At 36.1% G+C, this 13,308-nt stretch overlaps 1 pseudogene; it reads right to left on the reverse strand.

Annotated features, from left to right (window-relative positions):
* Positions 1 to 1,749: 1,749 nt before the first annotated feature.
* LOC107701267 (tetratricopeptide repeat protein 17-like) overlaps positions 1,750 to 13,308 on the reverse strand; it is a 39,507-nt pseudogene continuing 27,948 nt past the window's right edge.

The raw sequence follows: 13,308 nt of genomic DNA on the forward strand, positions 1-13,308 counted from the left end.
GTCCCCACTGGATGCAACAAATGCCTCGTTTATAATGGGTTTTAATGTTTTTGTCTCATCTCTCCAGCCGGACAGGGCATCACAATATGGCAAGGGGTGTAACATTTCCGTCACACGCTTGAGGTATTCAGCCAATCACAACGCACTGGATAGCTGGCCAATCAGAGGACACCTCGCTTTTCAGACCGATAAGCTTTGTAAAAATCGACGCGTTTCAGAAAGGCAGGGCATAGAGGAGAAACAATAATGTACAGTATGTGGAAAATAATGTGTTTTTTGAACCTTAAACCGCATAAATACATTTCATTACACCAAATACACAAAATAATGTTCTTTTTAGCAACGTCATATGACCCCTTTAAGAAAAATGGTTCTAAACGGTATCTTGGGGTTGTTCGGCTTGCAACAATAGCAGAACCTTTTTTAAAGCTAAATAGAACACTTTTTATAAGGTTCCATAAAGAACCAAGCTTTGAAGATGCTATATAAGACCTCAATAGTGTTACAAAGAACCTTTGGTTTAAGATTTTGTTGTTGTTGTTGTTTTAATTATTATTAGTATTAGTATATATAATAATTTCTTAATATTGTTTTTACCTGGCTGTCTGCCTGGTCTTAAAATACCTTATAGCCTCTGTTAGGGCTTTGCATTTTAAAAAATGGCAAGCCGTGTCAGGTACTTTTACTATTTTATTGACATTTGTAACAAAAATGACAGGGATCTAACAATAACAACAACACTGAATAAGAATAATTACATAGAGAAATAAAACACAAAATAAATGCAGTGAAGTCAATGCAATCAAGTTCCAGTGAACTATCTTTACAATCCTCTATGATTGATGCCTTTATGCCCATCATGAGTGTCAGTTTCTCTCTGCAGATGGTCATGGTTGTGGGATGCCACAGCATCAGGATAGAAATACGCAAATTAATTTAGAGTTGCAATGTGTCTCTTCCATTTGTTTAAAACAATTCTGTTTTTGTTTTTTTGGCCATGTTTAGTTAGTAATTTCAAATTCTAACAATATGGATCATAAATTCAATATCACTGTTACTTACTTAGTAGAGAAGAGGAGAGAAGTATCCTCACCTGAACAGAGCTGCTCACACTTGACTGGTAGGAAACCAGTTACAATTCAGAAGTTAAAATGTATAGACAATTCATAGATTACAAATGAAATCATTTACCTGTCAAGAGTCTGTTGACAGTCTGTGATGTTGAATGGTTAAGCTCCAAAAATGTAGTAATGAGGTGGTCTTGACAGTTACAGATTTGAAAAAAAAAAAAACCTAAACGCAAAGAACTATTTCAGCATAAGAGTTTTTCAGGATGATATGGTTCTAAATAGAACTGTTACTACATGAAAAGACCCTAAAAGAACCATCTTTTTTAGAGTACAGATTTACATGTCCACAACACACATGCACTGCAAGAGCTTCCTGCAGTTTGTAAGTGAAATCTTGAGTGAATGTGTGTGTGTGTGGGGTTCAGGTATACCATACATTATGGCGAAGAAAATGTCCACATAAAGATGGCATTATCCAAAATCCTTGTCCTTGTGGGGACACTTTTGGTCTCTATGAGGAAAAATAAATCTATACAGAATGAAGTCTTTTGAAAATCTTAAAATGTGAGTGGTAGGTTTAGGGGTAGGGTTAGGGTAAGGGGAAAGAATATACAATTTGTACAGTATAAATGCCATTACACCTATGGAATGTCCCCATAAAACATGTAAATACAATATATGTGTGTGAGTGTGTGTGGGGGTACATTTGAAGATAACTCAGCAGTCAAAGTAACAAGTTTAATGAAAAAAAATTAAATAGGTAGTGTAATATGTTTTAGGTGATATCTAACAAGAAATACTAATGAGATATTTCATGCAAATATTATAAACATCTTCAAAGCTATAGAAGATATTCCAAGTGCTCAACTATTCTCTGTTTATTATTATTAGTAGTAGTAGTAGTAGTAGTAGTATGTTCTTATTGGTTCTCACTAATAACCCACATTTTACATACTGTACCTACTGCACATAATTGCTTCCGTTTTTCTCTCACTTTTGTCTTGTTTTTTTTATTTACTCATTTACAATGTCTGAAATAAACATGCTTCATACAGAACTCATGTACATTCAAAGTAAGCACAATTTTCTTTTCACAATGCATCTTCATTTTCACAATACTGGCAGATTTGTTTTTGAGGTAGCTATTACTCATCAGTCAGAACAATAAAAATGTATAAAAAGAAGTGCAAACAACAGAAGACAATGCTGATTAAGAAGACTGTAATGAGTGGGCAGGTTAAGACACAAGACAACCAGAGTGTTTGAACAAGAAACACAGATAAATAGTTTGAATCTCAGATCCTTGAACATGGATACACACACCTAAAACACACACGTTCATTGTAACACACTATAACTTCTATTATATTTAATTAAAGACAACTATTATTACTACAGTCTAAGCTTAAGCCAAGCCTTAATTTTATTTAAGAAAAAAAATCATTACTTTATTTTTGAACTACTTTTAGGACATCCACAAAAATACATTTGTCAGGTTTTTTGTACTTAGGGATTGACACACAAACTATTGATGCAAATGATGTCTATGATGCTTACGGTGCTTTTGGGAAACACGGGCCAGATCAGTGTGAATTTTGAATATTTTAATAAACCATAAACAGCATTTATATGATGGGACAAAATGTTTCTCATGCGTCTGATGTTTATGAAGGACGGTATGCCTGCATAACCTGTGGGAAACCTTGTTTAACATTTTATATAAATGCCTGCATTGAGTGTTCTGGTTGAGCTTCAATTTTTAATATGCCACAGTCACAATTAAAATAACACATAAATGTGCCTTAATAAACAACATTTTGGTTTGTATTGGTAATCCTGACTCAATATTTGACTATATATTGGATGTCAGACAGAAAGGACACAGGTATGACTACATTTAGTCAGTTTTAATTGTTTTATGACTCTTCAGAGCCTTCATTTAAATATACAGGCAATAAAAGGATAAGCAAAGGTAAAAGATTCTGCAGTATTACATGCAAAGAGGAGAGTAACAATTGCATAAGCAAAATGCTGGAAAGCTGACATTTCCATGTTTTCAGATTACATGATTTGGACAGGGATAAGGATAAGAACTAAGAAGCATAAATGATCGAGTCAAAAATCTTTGAAGAATCTTTAAATTGAGAACAGACATAAAAAATAAACTGCGTTTTCAGTAATCTATTTTTTTTTCTTTGTCCTCGAGTATTTATATACAATATTGTTATGTGCATAAAACTGCAGGTTTTAATGCAACTAAATTCATGAGAGGTATTGAATGAGATACATCACTAATAACAAAAATTAAACAAAATAATTCAAATAAAATGACTTACAATTAAAATGACTGAACATTGATGTTAGCAGAAGATCTCACAGATAGCATAAATAATTATTTCAAACAAAGTCAGTTTTAGGATTATTTAACACGTTTTAGAAGTTGCTTTAGTCTGATTCAGCTCATTTCAATAGTCTATACGAGTTATATGTAGAAATAGCTTTAACTTCAAACAATAAAGTGGAAAGGGAAGAAGTTTTTAGGTTACATTTTTCATCATTCTAAATCATTTTTAGATGCCTGAAAAAAAACAATAAAGGTAAAATGTCATTACACAGACATGTAAAGAAGTCTCTTTATTATCAGATTATAGCCAATCAATGTACAGTATTATTTGTAAATTCAGTAGCTCTGAAAATATATACTGTATAATTTAAAATGTCAAAATAATAAAATCTACAAAATGGTAGACAGAAACGACTGGTGTGTGCTGATGCAGATCTGTCCCCCTTTGCTCTCATTTGGGATTGAAACTGCAATCCCAGTGTTTAAATGTGCAAATGAGAAATTATTATTTGCAGTAAAGTGTAATATTCTTCTGTAATCATCATTGTCTAGTCTGTATAGGTCAGATTTAGGAGGAGTTTGAGGTTTACTGAAAGCATACTGAACACTAGGTACATTTCAAAGTGACCTGAAGCATGAGGTACGGTAAAAAAATAAAATAAAATAAAAAAAATCTAATGTCTAATGCAAGATCTAAATACACCCACATTCTATTTCACATATATTTAAAAAAAAATAAAATAAAAAATCTTTAAGGAGATCTCTAAGGCGGCCCGTGAGAAAAAATGCAAACAGTTCTCTGCACATCTCAGCCGTGAGTATTATTTTTGGCAGATGCATTCCTGATTTAGTATTCACAATTATTTAATCCTGAAAAGTGCATAACTTAAAAATCATATGATTTTTTTCAATGTGAGTTTGCAATATTTCAAATTACCATGATGTATAATAGTGAGTCAAAAAAACAACTATATAAGATAAAAATAACAAATTTAAATGTTACAAAATAAAACAAAATATGTACAGATGTACAGAAGTGTATTTCGAGAATCCATATATTTTTTAATAAATCCAGCATAATCTGAATGTCACTGAAGCACTTTAAGACAAAGGGTGAGAAAAATCATAATGTGATTTGATATAGACAACTACTAGACAACAAGGACAAATCTGTTTTCTTTTGTTCTGGGGGGAAAATGTTATCCCTTATAAAAGTTTGTTAGTCCTTTTACTTTAAAGAAAAAAAACAAAAAGAAAGAAAGAAAGAAAGAAAGTATTGTTGAGTTTTAATTAGTATTATTGTTCAAAATCTTACCATGACAGATAGACTGATGACATGCTTTAGTGCACATCAGTAACGTTCACACCACAACCTGCTTTAAGTAATGAAACTGCAAATTTAAACAATGTGTTAAGTCATACAAAATGTTAGAGGCTGTCTGTGTCTGTATAGATGAGGCTGGGTTAAGTCAACCTAAGGGGTAAGCAGTCTTTCAGAGCAAGTTCTCCACTTTGCTTCACGCACAGACTGAAATGCTTAATGCAAAGACAGCTGGAAAGAAAATAAAAAATTGAAAAAAAAAATTAATATATGAAAATAAATTGTCAACATAGCATCTTCTATATTAGAAAATGTTCATGTTTAAAAAAAAAAAAGTTTTAATTGAAAATGTTTTGCGTTCGCATTTCTTAAAAAAAAAAAAAAAAGTATGTGGAAATAAGTCGAGCACATCATAAAGGCATTATTCACCCAGAAAGTTATTCAGTAAATTCAGATGATAATAAAATCAGATACGTTTGTAGGCTTTGGGCCTTTCTCTAATAACGTAGTGCAAAAGCCTGAGTTTATACATGTGTAAAGTGCTGTATCAAGGCTTCCTATACAAGTCATATTCATTTTATATATATTTTATATTGCTTCTTACATGATTAATAAAAATGGGTTTAACAGTGCAGGATATCACAACATAAGGATCGTCTGGGCTTTGACTGCGTAGTGTGTTTACCAAAACAGATGAATCAGTCTAGATCATCTATTCTAGACATCATTTGTCACTGTAAACATTTATTTTCTTATTAATGAATTAATACAAAATAACAATCCACTGTTTGTATACATGGTTTTGAGGAGTTACGATATGAGCACATCACCTATTAAACATACAGTCAGAGGATGGGGGTCAGCCTCCTGTTATGTTTTAGTTTATAAAACATAAAACTGAACAATTCCCGAAGCTTACAGAACTGTAAATCTTAATATTTACACTAAATATGCAATCTGGTTGCAATCTACAGCATTGTGAAAAAAGACAAAGAAAAGATGATCCATAAATGTTACGTATCCAGTAGCTATAAAATCAATGACACGATAACAAGCATTTGAGAAAATACACACAAATGCCATTATTCACGTGCCTGGCATCTGTTATTTAGGCATGGGCTGTCCTGATCTGTTGACTCGGATTCCCATCCCTCTCTCTCTCTCTGGGTGTGTTTGTGTGTCTGTCTGCTTCTCTCTGTTTTAGCTCAGACCCTGGGGCTGGAATAACCTGCACACAAATGAACATTAGTTTTATTTAAAAGTACTTACTTTACAAGAGAAAGTGATTTACTTTCTGCTTGATTAGAGAACGTGACTGGAACAAGAACGTGAAAAGGCCTGAACACTGATGGCGCAGTTTCGTGATAAAATCGTCTGGAAATATATATTTGTTAGGCCATTTTTGTTGACTATGACAATTAGAGACAAGTGGAAATTAAGGAAAGTGCTGTCAGCACCTACACACGCATACACACTTATGACTCATGTATTTGTATATATCAAATAATTCTCTTTACATTTTTTGCAAACCACATAACTTTGAAATCATAGTCAATCAAACAATTACTTGACTAATCATATAGCTAAATTGCAGAGTCCCCTTGTCTTTGATCCTTACTAAACTACTACAGTTTAAAATGTCAGGCATGACATAGCATGTTCTGAAACAAGCACAATTATCACATATTATCCACTATTTGCAATATGCATAATCACAGATCTCAAAGCATAATGTTGAACACATAGCAGTAGAAAACTTGCCTTAAAAACTTTATGATATTACTGTCATGGTTAACTGCTGCACTGAATAATGCATTTTCATACTTGCAGCACTGCTGGACCTATATACTGTTTTGCATCTTTACAGTAGCACATTATATTATTAGAGGCTGTCTATGCCATGATGATAATAATTAAATGATTCAGTTAGGTTTTCCTTATATGTCACAACAGAGAGTGTGTGTTCTACTTAATGAAGTGTGGATCAATCTAATGTTAGGAAGTCTGGGTGGATTATGAAGACTCCCTTATAGTTCACTTTATCTTGTTTGCAATTAATCTGTCTACACTGGCAAAATATTTGGTCTAGAAAAAATTTTGAGTCAGAAATTGTTAGTACATTTTCCAATTAATTACAAAGAAGCTGCAAGTAACATTTAAGTACGCCGAATTTTGCAGTAGGTAGTATTTTCTTGTAATAATCTTTGCTTTATTTACAACTTCGAAAAATAATTTTACAGTGTATGATGTGTTAAGGTAAGTGTGAACAAGCCATATGTTATATCTGGACAACATAACTCCGGCTCCCTAATTTTGAGCACAGGTAAGGGCACGTGACAGTACTAGTCTAACATTGTGATATTTTGACATGTTCCTATATAGCGAGCATCTAACATGCGTGTTTTCAATTTAATTTAACAAGGACTCAGCCAAGGATCGGTCCGTCTATACATCGGCTGCTGTGGCTATATTTCATAAACTTGTGCGGTCTTCGGTCACTTTTGACCGAAGAATTTTACATTTTGAATATTTAAAAATCGTAGCTTCATCGGAATGGTACGAAACTTGGTGACTTTTATGGCACTTGGTATGTGAACACACTAAAAAATTGAGGGCATGATTCGAAAAAGCTAAGTGCTCGTAAAAAAAAATAGTCACACTCATGGTCTTCGGTCAAAAATGACCGACCATAGGAAATGAATGGGAAATGGCAAAAAAATTGAAAATACAGAATTTTTTTGTGTGTACAATCCCTACAAATTCAACTTGTAGTGTACAAAAACTACAAATCCCCCACGATGCAGAAAAAAATTGCACAGCAATGAAGAGGTGAAACTCTAAATCATCTAGAGTGCAAAATCAACACACCCACTCGCACACACACACTTGTACACATACACACCCCTATGAACTGGTGTGCCTGTAACACAGCAACTATGTAAAATAAAATCAATAATTCAACTACAATTTAGTAAAAAAAAGTGGACAGCAAAGAAGGGGTTACACTCTAAAACATCAAGAGTGCAAAACAGACACATCCACTCACACACACTCACTTACACACACTCACAGACACACACACACAATTATACACACACACACAATTATACACACTCAAATGAATTGGTATGGCTATAACCATATAGCCATAATGAGTCAGAAAACTGAAATGAGGTTAAAATCAGATCAGGCCCAGAAGGATTAAGCTCTGATAAAGCATTCCTGTTTATTTCTGTTACATTTTTATAGAATTTTAATGTAGGCCTAGTCTCTATTTGAATCAGAGATACTGCATTGATTGAAAATTAGAGAAAAAAAATGTTGTACTATTTTCAATGGGAAAAATGTATAATTATTGCATAAATATAAATTATTACCATAAAATTCTCTCAAAATAAAAAATATTATTGAACAAAAATATATTAGATTGATTTTACTGAAGAAAATAAACATTTCAGGTGTCCGTCACTTTTGACCACAAAGACCATGAGTGTGACTCCCAAATGAGGAGCGCACAAGGGTTATAAACACGTTGGAGTGCCACGAATCGTGTTTGAAAATTGTATGCTAACTCTCCAAACACAACTGATGTTCCACGAGCTGTAGGCAACAGCACCTGCGCGCGCGTCAGCTGCGTCTCTGCAAAACTCCAAATAAGATGTCACGATCCAGATGTAATATTCTTTTTATTGCATTTGTGCTTTAATTCAGTTGTTTATTCACATGGTAAAACCGTTAAGCATCGCATCGTTTATTTTAGTTATAGTAAGCATGCAGTCCCCAACCCTTAGAGTTCAAATTCAGAATTAAATCACGTTAACTGACAAGGCGCGGTTGGAGCCACTTGATACTGAAAGGGTGTGCCAGCCTAAAAAAAGAGAAAGAAAATAGTAAAAACCGTGGGGGGGTTTTTTCCAGTTAAAAAAAAAAACAATCACATAGCACTCATCAGAATTGCAACGTATGACATTCTGGCGATGAGTATGATGATAGTCCAAGAGAAGCAGAAGTAAGGGAGAGCTTTCTTCTATTATTCGCTGTGTGTGTCCTCCGCAAATGCTTTTTGGGGTAAGGGCTTCCCATTGATAGTTGAGAACAGCAAGCCCAGACCGCAAAAAGATTCGTGAAAGACTTTTCCATAGGCTTTGAATGTGACATCTGAGTTGCAGGCTTGGTCCATAATTACTAACAGTCCATGTTGTTGTAGCCAATGGCCGGGCCGTGTGCAGTAGACTCCAGTTCTACACATTCGCGCAGAAATGCACAGAATCCGCTCTGGTGTACGACTCCCTTCCCATCCGAGCCCGCGCACCGTCATTTTATCAGTGCTCCGATGCCCTTCCTATGGCCATACTGTACATATTCTCATGTTCGTGATGTGGTTAAGCAAAAAGCTGATCTACTCCTGTCAGTCGATAGATCTGTTGAAGGAGGGGAATTACTGCGCTCCAGCTCACAGTAAATAGAGAGCAGTGAAGGACTTCATTGGAGCATACGAAAACTCGTCATTCAACCAATCCGTGGTCTTCTCACACAGGGACCCCCCTTTTTGAAAAAAGGAAAAATATAGAAAACTAATTCTCCACCGGTGTGCGAAATGCATTTAATACATTTGCTTCATTGTTGCCTTTGCAAAGCGCGCTTTTTTAATCCGAATGTGCCAACCTGTCGTCGCTATGACATATCTTAGTACTAAAAGTGTTATATTATACAGGTTTCGGTTGTTTACCGGGTGTTAATCTAAGAGTATCATGCCAAAGCATCTGGAATGGTCCACTTAAATACAAATGCATCTGTCCGTATCAAATAATAAGCATCAACGCCGCCGATAAATATCAAAATGATCCAGCTGGACACTTACCACAAGTTCCTCAAGATCCGTGTGCACTAGGTCTGTAGTCACCAAAGCTTCCTCCTTTCCTTGTCTCATAAAATAATGAACATTATTCTCTGAGTCTGGCTATATTTGGATACCCCACACATCTCTCGCACGCACGCACGCACGCACAACCATAAAATAACCTCGTCCTCACGGGCACACACATAAACTCTATAACCAGACAGCCCTACGCTCGCTTTTCTCTGAATGCGTAGAATTGCCTCCGGATTCCAAGGTCAGGACTGAGAGTAACAGGGGAGAACAGCGAGACCCTAACATTTAAGTCTAATCTTAGAGAGCGCTCTCGTGGTGACATTATGAGGTTGTGGTTTCATTTGTGGAAGTCTCCAGTCAGTCACGATTCCCTCCATCTGTCTCCGGCACCCAGCGCTTTGCCCCTACTGACGCAGCCGACGCGCATTACTCACTTTAGCAGTCACGACTCGCCAATCTGTGCTGTTTCCGATGAAACCGCACGCCAAAAACGAATTACCAAGGAGCGCTGGGCTCTTACCCACTTCATACGTTTGGCAAACGTGAAGAATTGATTGCTCTTTGAAGTGATAAACAAAAACCGTATGTATGACCGAGATTTTACAGCTACATGTTTAGTCTGACGAGCTGGATTTACAAAGACCACGCATTTGGGTCTATAAACAAACCGGAATGTTTACAAATCAGCGTTGCTGATTTTGACTCTTTGGCTAATACACATATCATTGAGGAGTTTTTCTTTAAAAAAAAACAAAAAAAACTGAGGTGTCACCATCTACGTGATCTTGAGGTTCAGTGGTTTCTCACAGGTTCTTGTTAAAGGGACCCAAGCTGGTTTTAGTTTTTCATCAGAGTGGGGGGCCATCTCAATCAGCTTGGTCAGACTTAAGACCAGCAAATCACCTTAGGCTGGTTTAAGATGGTGTTTTCAGCAGGGTTATCCGACTAACCTCAGGATCGCGTGCAAAGAATGAATTATTAAACGTATGTGATACACTGAATTATTGAGGAAATGGTCAGATGCACAAAAGCAGTCTTCAGTGTGTGGAGCAGGCTATAAAGACCAAAAACCTCTACCTAGACAACAATTTCCACATGACTAAGGACATGAAAGAACCGTTTTATTCAATGGTACAGGTCTGGACTGGACACTATAGCTGCAACTTTGTGAGTGAAAGTCGACGGATTTCAGCACCACTGATGGCGGACAGCTCCTCTTCATTATAGAGGCTTCATCGTGTGATTTCAGCCACGAATTATAAAAATCGTAAATTAACAGGCAACCTTTGTTCTCGTTTTTGAGAGTTTTCGTTATTAAATCAAGCGCCAGTGTGATCCCCTTCCAGCTTCACGCACTGAATGCAAACAGGGTGATTCCCTGACATGATGCGTGAGATAACTTATCCCACGCGTGCTGAATTAAGTGACCACAAAACTGTCCAGAAATACATATTTCAAGCCAGAACATGCAACCGAGGTCACCAGGAGAGCGAGAGGTCTCGCCGGTGGAGGGAGCCCTCGATGAGAGAAATACATTGTGTCAGTACAAAAGCTCAATAACACAAGGAAATATCTCAAGGACACAACGAGAGCACATAACGTGCTGCCCTGGTGTGTTTTTATGCCTCAAAACGAAGGCTGCATATGAGGGTGATACCCCTGTTTATTTCTGGATCAAGCTGTTACTATTTTTAGAGCACTTGGAGAAAAAAGGCACTCACACATGCTCCTCAGAGGAATTGTACGTGATCACCGTGACATGCGCGTTCACATCTACTCTCTAACGCGGTTTGCGTAAAGGATCGTGACGCTCAGGTATGGAGACATAGCACCCTTTTAAAAAGACTAATCGTGATTTCTGCTTTGTTTCAAATGGATGCGGATTCGCTTGTTTTTTTTTCTGATTTGAGCAAGTGTTACGCCCCAATTAATTGCATGAAGACGATACTACCGATAACAGATACAATCATACACAAACTCATAATGCAATTATGTATATATGGAAAATAAGTATTTTCTGCTTCCTCCTTTATCCAAAGCTGTGTCAGTTGCATTGACGTCACGTTCATATTCTCCTCCTTTCGTCGATGCCTTAATGAAAGACATTACCTCTGGATTCAGTGGCTGTTTTATCGTTTAAGGCGATAGCATGAAAAATGCTTGAGGCAAAAATGTAAACATTATTTATAGCAAGGGGAAAAACACTCAAGCTCCTCACACCAACCACATAAACACGCCAATAATGTCAGTGTAAGAGCATGAATGGACACAATGATTAAACTCTTGAAAACAGATGGACAAAAACGACGTTTCTAACCGTAGCTTACTCAGAAACCAGACTATACAATAACACCCGACACACACAATCATAAAATAGGTGTGCCGATGGCTGATGGTGATGATGATGCAAAGACGCGCAGACGTTGCCAGTAAAATCCAGTTCTGGATCAGAGGCCTCGTGCAAGACCTAGACTACGTCACGACGGCGCAGTAAGATGCCATGATTTGTGTTTCTATACATGTATCAAAGAGATTTTAGAGTCATCTGTCATAAAACCTAACCTGCATCCATTCAAACGCAACAAACAGTTACAACGTATAAAAACGGAGACCGTCGTTTTGTAATATCAAGAAGTGAAGGCTGGGCCGGGTGCCCTGCAAAATTTGAGGCCGTAGCGCGGAGTTTGCGCGGTCCTTGCAAGAACCCTGCAACACGCAAAAAGATAGTAGACTAATATATATATATATATATATAAAGTGCTGTCAATCGATTAAAAAAATTAACTAATTAATCGCACATTTTTCTGAAATTAATCCTAAACATTTAACTAACATTCAAGTTTTTAAATATACTTTTATATTGCAATAATTTCACATTCAATCTTCAAATTAATGTACAAACAACATAAAGACAGTATACTTTTTAATATTTGTTTAATGTCATCTTTTTTTTATGACTGAAGGCCAGTATCAATGATACCAATACTGACTTCTCTATAAAATATTTAATATTTAACTAATATTTAACCATTGACTATAGCCATTCAACATTACAGTATAACTGAGAGCTATCAATTTTAACATTTATTAGACTTTAAAAAATAACTTCTAATTTAAGTGAAATTCAAACAATCTTCACATAAACCTATTATAATAAATGTAATATTTACCTGTGCTCTTCAGCAGAAATATACAGAAATCGAAATTTAAGTTATCAAACACTAAATTCCAAATTAAATATAGATGGACTCCTTAAAGCTATAAAAGTTATTTTTTTCTCTTTTTTTTTTTTCGTTGTCCTTTGATTAATAGACATCACAGCAGCTGGTTATTAGGTTGTTTTGGCTGCTCTTTCTTTTACCCCCGCCGCTGCTAAACGTGACGCGGATCTGACACGCATTGTGTTTTCTCACCTTTTACTGTATATATAATTGTGCTATAATATGAAATGATATACAGCGTGCCGGCGCATTTGTGAGTGCAATTGAAGAGCACGTTTTACAAGCATAGTATAACGGAAGGATACAGGCTACAGCGCGCGCCGGCGCCTTTGTGCGTGCAACTGAAGAGCACAACCTGCGAGCACATTACCGTTTCTGCGCTCGCTTGACTCGCGCCTGGCGCTGAAGTAAAGTGGAGCGCACGTCTCAAACGTCTCTCGTTCTGCGACTGAATAAATGCACTTCTTGTCAAGAGAAAA

This window comes from Sinocyclocheilus anshuiensis, unplaced genomic scaffold (assembly GCF_001515605.1).
Source record: "Sinocyclocheilus anshuiensis isolate Anshui unplaced genomic scaffold, SAMN03320099.WGS_v1.1 scaffold1946, whole genome shotgun sequence".
Lineage (NCBI taxonomy): Eukaryota > Metazoa > Chordata > Actinopteri > Cypriniformes > Cyprinidae > Sinocyclocheilus > Sinocyclocheilus anshuiensis.